We start from the raw sequence: 12532 nt of genomic DNA, 5'->3' as shown, positions 1-12532 counted from the left end.
GTTGTTTACATGTCTGTAAAAAGCATTACAGTCATGGAGCAGGTGTAGTTACTGACTTGTGGGATGTGGGAACTTGGCAGCCTTTACAAATTTGTTCAAGTGATGACATTCTGTTCGTCATTGATTATTATTGTGTCACTGCTCCTTGTCGGTTCACCACTGTACTCGCGACAGACATGAAAGGAATACATGGTATTTGCTGTCGGTGCAGTTCTGTTTAATGAGCTGAGAAGCTCTGAAGATGCATGACACTGCATAGTTTGTCTTGTGTCTGTGCATCAGAGAGTGCATGCAGACTTTAGATAGTAAGTCCACATGTTCAGAGCCATGTTCAAATTAACAAGTGATATCCATGAAAGGGGGTGTAAGTCTAAAATCTTTGTTGTTGTTTTTTTGACAAAAAACTTGACTTGTAACATTTGCATTGTGAGTTTTTTTTTTTTTACTGTTTTTCTACACTTTCAGTATTTGTACTCTAACCATTTTTTAAAAATTTTTTATTATTGTTTCTACGATTAAATTATCCATTTTTAATGTGGTTTTGTCTTTGTCTAAACTAATAGTAGGTATTATAATTGATTTATAAGCTGCAATAGTTGTTTAGCATTAAAGGGAAATGGCGTAGTTCCTGGAAATAATCTGAAACAAACCCAAATTACAGGAAGGTGAAATGCCCATTAACGGTTTTATTCTGCTCCTTGCAACGATCCTCTTTGTTGATCTTATTGTATTGTTTGATATCAAATCAAAAATGTTTATGCATGTTTTTACTTTATAGCAGTTTTCTGGAAATTACCCCATATGGAAAAGAAATAGTAAAAACTTATATGATTTACTCATGAAAGTGGCCACTTTCTCATTACTTTCATATGTTGTTTTAGTAAGTATCCAAAACATACAAGTTTCATTTATATAATTTTTCAAGGGATCTTATATCTGTTTTCACTCTTGTATGCTTTTCATACAAGTTTCACACAAGACAGATACAAACTTTATAAGATTTATATATATCTTTTCCATATGGGACCCTAGGCATCTGTCAGATGTCAGATGTGGCACTGTTCAAACAACATCCAATTTGGGCTTGTTGGAACTCACTCCCTTAACTAAAACACAATTGCACAGTTTCATGTTGAGATTCATATCCTTTTTAGATGCATCGCTCCAACACCACCAGGTAATCGCCCTTATACTGCTGACATGTTGCTACTTGAGAAACTAACCCTCCCTATCAGTGTAAATTCCCCTATACTTCACCAAACTACCAGCTACATTCAGCTCACTTGCTGATCAGCCAGTATGTGTGGAACAAGCCGTTGCACACAGTCCTGCAGGCACTTTCCATGTAGCTATGTCACTTTTTTAAGTCACCTGATCAAATATAAACGTAATTTAAAAAAATGTTTTCTAAAAAATCTATAAAGCGGAGGAAAGTCAAACTTATGCACTTTTGCTTACTGAACACAGTCATGTTTCATTCGCACTGACATAAGGTTACTTTAAAAATACTGAAATTACTGCTTAGAATCAAATGTGGTTATTATTTTTTTTAGATATGATATGGTGACCTCTAGTGAGATCTTTGATTCGCCAGAGATAAAATTTTATTATGTGTGTGTTTCAGCCATGAACATTCATTTTGTCTAAGCTTGAAAACCTATCTTTAACAAGGGTTAGTTTATTACTTTATGTAAAAACATATTTGAATATATTATCAGTTGATCCACCTGTCCCACCTATGCACCATACACCCTTCACAGTTTGCCAGTCCACTGCAACACTCATACATAGAGACAATCATTCAAAGTTACATCCACACACAGGGGCTAATACCAAACTAGACAATGCTAATTAATACCAAACTAGACAATGTACACAGGCACAGAGGGAACATGTAAACTCAGAAAGGCTGTTTTGAACCGTGAGCCATCTTGCTGCTGGACTGATATGCTGAATCACCCATATGATCATTCTTCTCATTTCTTTGTTCTTAAACACCATTTTCAGTTGGCAAATGTATTTTTATTGATTTTCTCTTAGTTGCAAATTTTGATGTTTATATATTCAGTGAGCTAAAACCAGAATATCAGCACCAACATAAAAAAGTCAATACACTTAACTCACAAAGTTATTGTGCCAGAAAAAGCCACTATATTGTCACAGTGGAATTGAGATGATTTAATTTGAAACAGCTGAGATTTCTGTTTTTCGTTTCATTGACGGATCGTAAAATTACTAATGTTCAACGGCCTGTGTGAGCTTTCATAATAGATTATAGGCAGCCTGTTTATCGGGGAGGAATGTGAAGAATGGTGTTGCATAACAAAAATCAATATTTGTTTTAACACTCTCATTCAAAATAATAATGATCATTAAAATAATACACTTCTTAGTTATTTGGTTAACATGAATGGATCCAGGGTTACGATTAGCAAGTGACAGCAACAAAGCACTTCTTCGACATGAAACAAGCACTAATGTAAATTTCATTCTCTGTATGTCCTTGGTGTTCGAGACAGACAAGGAAACAACGCTACTCATTGCTAAACACTGAAAATAAATCCTTCAGTGTTCTGTTTGTCATTCACTACTGTACAGCATGCAGACAACAGTAGTGGGCCATCTACACATACAGGAACTGCTTGGGCATTGAAACTTATGCCATGAAGCTCCCAGTGGATGATGTTAATAACAGATGTTATGGAATTTCTGTTAACAAAGTCTGCAGACACAGTCAACTGTAGTCAGTACCTTTATTACCAGGCGTGGGAGAAATACACAGACAGTCAGCACTGATGGTTATTGCAGTCATGAGTGCTCTGCGCTCTGGGCAGGGCAGCGCCTCTTTTATAGCATCACACAAACATCTCACAAAAGCTCTATCTCAATGGTATCATAACATACTCATTGCATACAATGCCCACAGGCTGTGGCTTTTTTTTTCTGCTCTTGACGAAGGCGGTCGCACTTTTCTCCTCCTCCTCTCCCTTAGCTTCCCTGCTTAGCCTCTTATGTCCTTGTCTAGTCTCGTGTTTTTTGTATTACTTTTCCCTGGAACACTCTCACAGTCTGCTCTCTGAAACCTAAAAGAGGAATTATGGATTTGATCAACTGGTCCCTAAATGCAATTGACACCCCTTTCTCAACGAGAAGTTTGGGCTTGGGTGAGCTTGAGTGCTGAAGATATCTACCTATTCGGAACCATGATAAGAGGGTTCTGGCTGTTCGGAGCTGGGTTGGCCCTGACTTATCGAAGAATTAAGGAAGCGGAACCGGCTGTTCAAACCCCCACAAGGCTGCCCGCTGGGATTGAAACGATGGGAAGAGGCGTAAGTTTCTCAAAATGGGCTCATTGAGTGCAGCACGGATAAGATCTTGGAGAGGCTACGGCTGCTGTGAATACTCAGAATAAGACCTCTGAGTGCAGACTGGATTACATCTTGGAGGGGCTCGCTCGGAATAGCATCTCTGAGCGCAAATTGGATGACATCTTGGGGAGGCTCACTGTGGTCGTGAGTTCTCAGAATCAGCTCTTTGAGCACAAGAATGACAACATCGCAGAGCGCAAGTTTAATAACATCATGGCGAAGCTCATGGCTCTCCAACGGGAGATTGAGAGACCAGTGTTGGACTGTTAGAACAGCTTTGAAATTCATATGAGTTGTTCGCACTAAAGTAAAAAGCACCATCACTTCATACGGATACCCTTTCGGCGCCAGCTGCGGTCGCAAGGCTGGAGCCCAACAAAACACCCTGATAACGACTGTGTTTAGTCTGTTCCTTCCCATTCCATGTAAGGCCACCTGGTTTGGCTGGAAGACTGTTTACTTAGCCTGGCAGGGCGAAGGACGCTGTCTCAGCTGAACTATGGATACGCACACACATACATATACACTAATATGCACACACTCATCCCCCCTCCCTTTCCAAACGCCTTCGATGCTTGTTCCCTCCTGGGAACACGGCGGGTCTGAGCCCGCGCTGGAATGGTAGCGCTGGGCAGGATGGCTGCTGTGTTTGCTTCGGATTACTCCTCACCCCCCACCCGACTCTGTGGCTGGTCATGTGTTCCATAATGTTGTGTTGTGGACATTTATGTGCTTTTTTGTGCAGAGGAGTTTTTTTGTTCCCATTTCACTGCAGGGCAACCTGCACGTGGCAAATAAAGCCTTGATTGATTGATTGATTGATTGATTGATTGATTGATTGATTGATTGATTGATTGATTGATTGGCTGGGCAGAGAGCAACTGATCACATGGGAAAGTCAAAGCAAGACATACTTGCGGGGTTGTTGCAGGATGCAGATTCCGACGTGTCAGTGGAGATCGGTGATGCATCAGAATCTCCAATCTAAGCGCATATGGCTTTATAGAGACAGATTGATTACAGTAGTTAGTTTGCCTGCCTGAAAGTCTGCCTTCTGTCATTTTTTCTGTTTTCTGTTCCCAAAAGGTTTATTCTGTTCATCTGGACGTAGCGCTTTCAGTGTGAGAAACATTTCATCACTCATCCAAGTGACTTCTTCAGTCTCAGCTGACTGCAGGTTTCACCAACCCTACAAACAGTTGTGGTGGCAGATTTCTTTTCTCATGTATTAATCACATATTTAATCATATCACATTAGATACAGTAATATCAATTTCTCACTTTACTATTGTAGGAGCATTCCTGTCACTAGTTTACATGCATGTGGAATGTTAACACAGTGAGGCCATTGTAATGGGAGACATTATACAGATAGTGAGACTCCTTCTGCTTATCAGGGATGTAAATCCTTAGGTGACGGCCAAGCAGAAAACAAAGTCATAATTCTCTCTGTGAAGGAGGAGGGGCCAACATGTGAGAGTTAGTGGAATGTTCTTTGTCTGTGTCTCTGTATATAAGATGCAAGGACGGTGGCCACAATTCAGAGATGGTGCTGGTGTTTCACTGGGATGCTCTCTCCACATTGCAATGTGTTTATTAAACCCACTTCAAATCAAGCTCACTGGGTGTGTTGCAGGTTATTGTTAAAATTTCCATAACACAGTATATTGCACAATGACTGAAAGTAGCACCACTGAATTATCAATGGGCTGTGAGATCAGTTCCTTGATCATTAATATGCAAATTCTCATGACCATTGATCAACAACTACAGATCAAGGGTCACTGATCAAAGACCTTGTCATGTTTTCTGTTATGTGAGTGCTAGGTGGCAGCTGGCCACTGGTTGGAAACTGGAGGCGGCGACTTTAAATTAGGACCTGACAAGACTGGTGTTGCTCTGCTTTGTTCCTGATTCTAACTAGACTGCTGTATCCTCCCATCCTGGAGAAAGAGCCGTTCAAAGAAATCATTAAAAGACTATAATTAGACATTTACACCACTGATGAATATCTGTAAACTTCTGACCAAATCTGTTTATTTAAAGATGGTCTTGAAAAAAGTCATTTTTGTAACTTCCAGATAACCTGTTAATGTCAGCTACTACTTATAAGGGAACTGCAGTCATCCTGCTGCTCACGTTTGCACAAAGCTTATACTCACACCCAGAGACTGATGAAACCAATATACACATTGCTCCATATATTATGCATATTATTGGACACATTATTAATTTTTTAAGTTCATTCAATGCAAAGTAATCATCAGCAGTCGTAATAAGAAAGCAGTTTGATTTAACAAAGGAAAGCTTTCTGACTGCTCCATGATCGTCTGTGAAGGTTCTCAGTCATCCAGGTCATCGTAGTCAAAGGAGCTTGCAAAGAAAAGCGTCTGGACTTCTTTAAGTTGCTTGAAGACGTTTCACCTCTCATCCGAGAAGCTTCTTCAGTTCTAAGGTCAAATGGTGGAGAGTCCCAGATATAACCTAGTGGGAGTAACCCCCCACAGAGGGACAAAAGGACCCCCGATGATCCTCTAATCGCCTGAGCCAAGGTGTGAAACTGGGTGTGGGTCCCAATCTGCCAGAGTTTCGGGTGTTTTCGTGTGCTCTCCACCATTTGACCTTAGAACTGAAGAAGCTTCTCGGATGAGAGGTGAAACGTCTTCAAGCAACTTAAAGAAGTCCAGACACTTTTCTTTGCAAGCTCCTTTGACTGCTCCATGATCAACTTCCAACCTTCAGACTGGTAAATGTTTACTCGATATTACTGTCCGTAAACACAGAGATACTTGAACTGTTTTAAAGTGTCATTTTTTAAAAAACGTCTCTCTTTTTTGGCTTTTAGTCCTCCCTTTGTACCGATGTAAAAGACAGAATAGTAATCTCTCGCCTTAACCATCTTCTTATATTTATTGAAAGGCCTCCAGCACCGTGCAAGGTTGAACGGAGTTAACGGAAAAACGTGTTAGCCCTGTTCGGCTCCCGAAAAAGATGTTTGAGTTGCTCTTGTGTCTAACAAGATTATTTTTTTCAATACTACTCTGGGCTGTGTTGAGCAAATTGAGTTAGCACATTTTAAATTCCAAAAAATTATTGGTCGCTTAAATGACTAGTATGCATTAGCGGTTTTTGATACCGGCGACACGGGCTTTTGCCCGGGGCGGCATTGTGGTGGGGTGCGGCATCGGCAAAAACCCTGTGAGGAGAAAACTCTTAGGAGGCAAGAAACACCGACTCAGAGATTTTACATGTACATGGACGATGCCCCGTCACAGAGGGAATCGCGCTGGGGCTCTCAGTATATTCTTTATTTATACTCAAACAACTACAGGTGTGGCATGTATAGAATTCAATAATAACTCCTTAAAAGGAAAAACCGTTAGCTTATCTGTTGAAACAGGAGCTTATCTGTTGAAAAAGGAGGTAGCTTTTTGGCTGTCACAGCACATTTTTTCTGCACACAATGTCTCACTCCCTTTTCCTGCAATTGTCCAATTCACAAGCTCTTCTTCCTTTAAATGAAGCTACAAAGATACCACCACCGCGACTCTTTGGTGATCTATAAGGTGAAGGGAGGGCTGATTGGGTATATCCCGCCTTCTACTTCTCGCCTGTAGTCTACTCACCAGAGCAAATCGGTGTGTCTGGTCATCATGAAGATTATTCTGCTGACGACCTTGGCCCTGCTGCTTACAGCATGGACCCTGATGCACTTAAAGGATCAAGAAGCCAACTTACATAGAAGGGCATGGACATATGACAACTCACACCTGGCTGAAGTGACACAGGACCACATCCATCCCTGGATGAACAACGCCTGGTATAGATACATATATAATCGCACAGAAGGCAAAAATTGTTATATATGCTCACACATGCCTGCTACAACACAGCATGCTACATTATATGGCAGACCTATGAACATGACCCAAGTGACATGCGCTGTAAGCTTTGCCAGTCAATATTCAGGAATTGTCCTAAACCACAGCAACCCCCTGACTATTGGACTATCGTTTTGGGCTGTTTTTAAATGCATCGACCAGCATCAACAAAGAGCAAAATCAGGAAATTGATGCCATAAGAATAACTGTTATGCAACACCGAGTTGCCCTGGACATGATCTTGGCAGAAAAGGGCGGACTTTGTGTTTTGTTTAATACAACTTGTTGCACTTATATTCCAGACAATGTGCATTCTGACAATATGACAAATGCTCTACAATTACTTAGAAACATTAAACAGGCACAGGTAACCGATTGGGCAAATTCACAAAGTAATTGGTGGGATTGGCTTATGAGCGGCTCATGGAAAATGCTGATGTTTAAGGTTTTGATGTTTAAGGTTTTGATGTTTATTGGCGTAATACTTATCATGTTTTGTATCTTTACTACATGCATTATTCCCTGTGTAAGAGGAATGGTATCAAGAATGATATCCCAATCTCTTGTTGCATATGTCACTGTGCCAGACGAGGAAGAAGGAGAAGACGATGAGTATGAAACTAATGTGATGAATGATTATGTTTGAATGATACACATTTTATGATTAGACCGAAAGCACTCACAATGTAGGGTCTGTGTCTGAAACACATTGATGTATCTGCTGTATATTGTTAAATTCGCTACCAACAGGAGGGAATGTTGAAAGATTTTGAGTTTTGTGTTTTGCAGCATGAAAACCTGGTTTTTAATAATGCTTTTACATATAAAAAAGTGAGCAAAAACCACAACTAGATAATACATTTAACAGCTTTATTTTTATGTCAGGCTCAAAATATAAAAATATCTCATGTAGTGTATAAAACACTTTAAAACAATGAATTTAGTTCGGCATAAAACCGCCATACGGAATGACATACAGGGAGGAATCTGAAATGCCATACTTCATTTGAAGAAGAAACACAGCTCATTGATGTTCAACACCTTCAGCACCATATTGGGATGCAGTCTGACCCTAAATGCATGATAATGGTCATCAAAATACAGGGTTTCCATCAGTTTTCCGCAGAGCAATACAATGTCATCTTTCACAACAATACTTTTGATCTTACAAAAAAACAGAATCTCAGACACTACATCTGTACAGATGATAAAGTCATTGCGGCACTCTGTACCATGTGTTATTATCCACTTAGCTGAAAACAAACTGGTAGACAACACAACTCCAAGAAATTTCTGGACCTTCTTCCAGCTCTCCAAGTGTCACCATCTTTCCTGGTCCTAAAGCTAATGTTTCCAGGCTAAAGGCCTCCCAATGCTTTATTTTATTACTATTATATTTATTTTTACTTGTGGTGTACTGTGGAGGTACACTCTGTAAGGCTGCATCTTTAGCCTGAGTATGAATCTCTGTGGTAGTGAAATGTGGAGTGATGGCATTAAGGTGCTCTTGAATATTTGTGAAAAGACAAATACAGACAGGCAATAAGAATCAAGTGTTTCTTAAATTGGTAATTCATAACATAAAAATAGAAAAGAAACACAAACCTTCTTGAAGACCACAAGACGCCTTTCTGCTTGAGAAGCTGACACCTTTCCTGGTCTCTTCCGACCCTGACCAGATGGTGGAATCAGATGTAATAGCAATAGAATTGCTGAGAGGTCACTGTCCCAGCCTGCAAAAAATTATTTGTTTTTAATAAAGTTGAATCATCATCATCAACAAAAACACATTTCAATGCATCTGCATTGACAAAATGTTTGAGTAGACCCAAAAGACAAAAAGGATAACTGTTCTGTGTGCTAATCAAAGAAACAACAGCTCACCAATGTCAGCATTTACGTCAGTGGCATCCTCAGGAAAGTCAGCAGCCAGGAAGAGTTCTTTCCACATCCCCATTGCCGAGCTTAAAAACTGGCACTTTTTGCACGTACGAGCACGCGCTCATGCACTCTCACGCACGCGCGCCCACTCATCCGAAAAAGGGGCACTTCCGGGCCATGCGGTCCCACTGCGCACGCTCTGTCTTCTCGTAGCGGGTGCGTTTTAATTAGGTTCATCAGCCATTGTGCGCATTTTGGCTTTTCATGGTGAATTTATACAAACAGGAATTACTTTGTCTTTTTACACTGACACTATAGAAAGACTTTTGTTATCAGACAATCGAGCTGAAACGGCAAATTGTGTGTGTGTGTTTCTTTTATAAGCAGATTTTCTACGGTAAGTTAAGCGACTACCCAACCTTGCTGCATTGTTACATTGTTTCTAACAACTGAGCATTGTTGGCTGTTTCAGACTTTAAGACACCGTAAAAAAGTAACACCCCACCTTGACCTTTTGACCTTACCGGAAGTAGGCTACTCTGGAAGTGTGTAATATGATCCATAAGCGCGACGAATTGCATCCAGTGGGGGGAGGGTACTCTGGAAGTGTGTATTGGATTCCATATGTGTGACTAATCACGTCCTGTGTGAAAAAATTGTTTTCTCCCTTAGAGGAAGGGGGGTCTGTGGAGGGAGGAGAATAAAAACGGGGAGGGCCAGCACTTTTCTATGCACAGACAACATGGAGCCTTTCATTCTGCAGCCCTGCGTTCCTCTGTACTTGGACGGGGAAGAGATCTGCTCTCCCATGGGAGGCAGCAGCGGTGACTGGTCCTCATCGGTGCTTAGTGACACCCCCGTCACCGTCTACAGTAACAGATCAGAAGCAACCGATGCTCCGTGGAAAGAAGGGAAAAATAAGAGCGTCTTCATGTTCCGCAACCAGATACCGGCTCCGAGGAGCTTGCGGGGAGAATGGCCTCACTACCAGCACTCAACCCTACCTCCTGGCTGTTGGGGTGAAAAAGAATGGCATCCACCGGTTCTTCATTATTCTTGACAAGAATGCCATACCATGCAAGTCTACCTCTTCACTTGGTGCTTTTGATGAACTGTTTAAAGCACATTTTGTGTTTGGCACATCTTACAACACTATGCTTCACAACATGTACACGTTCATCCAAACCACAGGTTTTAGAAAACATTTAAATACCAAACACCTTAACTATTTTGACCAACAGGCTACTAGTGCCTGATGTGGCAGTTAAAGACGTTAGCACTACAGGAGAGGTGATGTCAACTAATGTAGAAGAAACACCCACAACATCTGAAAAGTTGAAAAGGTCAAATAAGAGCACTTTGGATATGTGTGCCTCAGCTGCTGCACAGCTCAGGGCAGCTGGATTAAGCCAATCTACTGTGAATAGTTTGGTCTCCTCAATGGAGTATGTGTTTTTTGAGATTCATACTCAGGCTAAAGATGCAGCCTTACAGAGTGTACCTTCACAGTACACCACAAGTACAAATAAATATAATAGTAATAAAATAAAGCATTGGGAGGCCTTTAGCCTGGAAACATTAGCTTTAGGAACAGGAAAGATGGTGACACTTGGAGAGCTGGAAGAAGGTCCAGAAATTGCTTGGAGCTGTGTTGTCTACCAGTTTGTTTTCAGCTAAGTGGATAATAACACATGGTACAGAGTGCCGCAATGACTTTCTCATCTGTACAGATGTAGTGTACATGGTCCCTCCTAAACAATGTAATAATGATACTAAAATAATGGCATCCAGTGAAACACACATCACTCAAACAAACCTTTTTCATATTTGATGGTTAGTATCCCAGTTGAGGAATCTGTTACTATATCCTCAAATACATCATCATCCAACTCAGTCCCTGAACTATCAAAAACTTTCACTCCTTTTGTTACGGCTGGCACACCAAACTTTGCAAATGCTGGAAACAAGCACACAAGTTTGAGTAAACAAAGAGATTACATGACATCTAATGTTTTGTAGCCTAAAATGAAGATCATTTCAAGATACTTTTTCAAAAGTGACTCAGATAAATAAAAACGAAATTATTAAGCGCCAGTAACATGCTTGATAAGTGGTAGATTAAAAGGAGTGACACTTATCAGGTGGAATATTATTTTACTGTCTCTGTGTTACTATTCACACTCAGTATTATTGCTTTTGCATCACTTATGGTTTATCATTTATGGTTACAGAAGAATCCTGCATTCCAGGCTTAATCATATTCATGTTAAACTGAGCAATAATAAGAGGTCTGCAGATACATGCACTACACACTCCCCACACATTCCACTGTAATGCTGTCAAAGCTGAGGCTGACTAAAGACAACCCCATATTTGGTTTTGGACAACAATTGAATACACTTACACAGAGTACACACATTCAAGTCCACACTACACGCACCTACATAGTCATGTAGAACACGCACACACTTATGGAGAACTGTGAGGGCGTCTCAGGACATGCTCCCTGTTTGACACACACACACTCACAATAGACACGAATAGATATACACACCACACACACTGGTTTTCTCTAAGTGCTGGACTGAGTGGAAACATCTGGAGGCCATATAAGGGGAATGTGATGGACCGAGTTGAAAAACAGGAGGAGCCCAGGAGTTATTAGAAAAATATAGTTTCCATTTATTTAACCCCCAAAAATTATATTTACAAGACTAATAAATGTTGAGCTCATAAAAGAGGTCAAAGAAACAAAACTGAACTCAGGCAAAGACTGCAACCTTAACAAACCAAATGACTGCCCATACATAATTGACCTAAACATGAAATGACATACAAGGGTATATATAATGGCTGATCAGACCATTGTGACACATGAGGGGTAACAAACAAAACACAATCATAAATCACAAACGATGCAGTACAATCTAGTTTGTTAATAAACTAAACACTAAAGAAGAAAATCAAAAACCCCATTAAACCCTAAACTCAAATATTTAATTAAATACAAATACTTTGTTTTTAAAGTAAAGAAAACACACATTCCCCCCTTCAGCAGGAAGTGATGGTGTGGTCCAATTATCTTCCTTTGTATTTAATGGTTTCAAACCCTGGCTACCATCTTTTGTCCAGCAACTCCCAGGGATGATGGCAGGTAAGAAATAAAAAGACAAAAGTTAGTCAGAAAGCAAAGAAATTAAGTAGTATGAATACATAAGTAAACTAAATGTGCGCGCTTACAAATAGAACAAATGTATCCAAACCAATCAATAAAGTTATCGGAGACTAAAATGTATTACCATGTTCAAAATGAAGAATGAAAATACAAAAGTTACCGACTTTAGAGTGTGGCCACGGGTTTGGCCATCACAGGGAACTTCCTGAGTTCTGAGAACTGACTGA

The 12532-nt window shown here is 40.3% G+C and overlaps 1 protein-coding gene across 2 annotated transcripts in view; it reads left to right on the top strand.

Moving 5' to 3' along the window:
• The window catches only part of amn1 (antagonist of mitotic exit network 1 homolog (S. cerevisiae)), a 22658-nt gene extending 22124 nt beyond the window's left edge, over positions 1–534 (top strand). For both annotated transcript variants that reach the window (XM_085461299.1, XM_085461298.1), the window contains one exon: positions 1–534. This exon is cut by the window's left edge and continues 271 nt beyond it. The gene's annotated coding sequence lies outside the window, so the exon portion shown is untranslated.
• Positions 535–12532: the final 11998 nt, after the last annotated feature.

This window comes from Copadichromis virginalis, linkage group LG7 (assembly GCF_057382275.1).
Source record: "Copadichromis virginalis isolate Kocher_CV1m ecotype Utaka linkage group LG7, C_Virginalis_male_GT1.1, whole genome shotgun sequence".
Taxonomy (NCBI): Eukaryota; Metazoa; Chordata; class Actinopteri; order Cichliformes; family Cichlidae; genus Copadichromis; species Copadichromis virginalis.
This window is presented reverse-complemented; position numbering and strand designations above follow the sequence as displayed.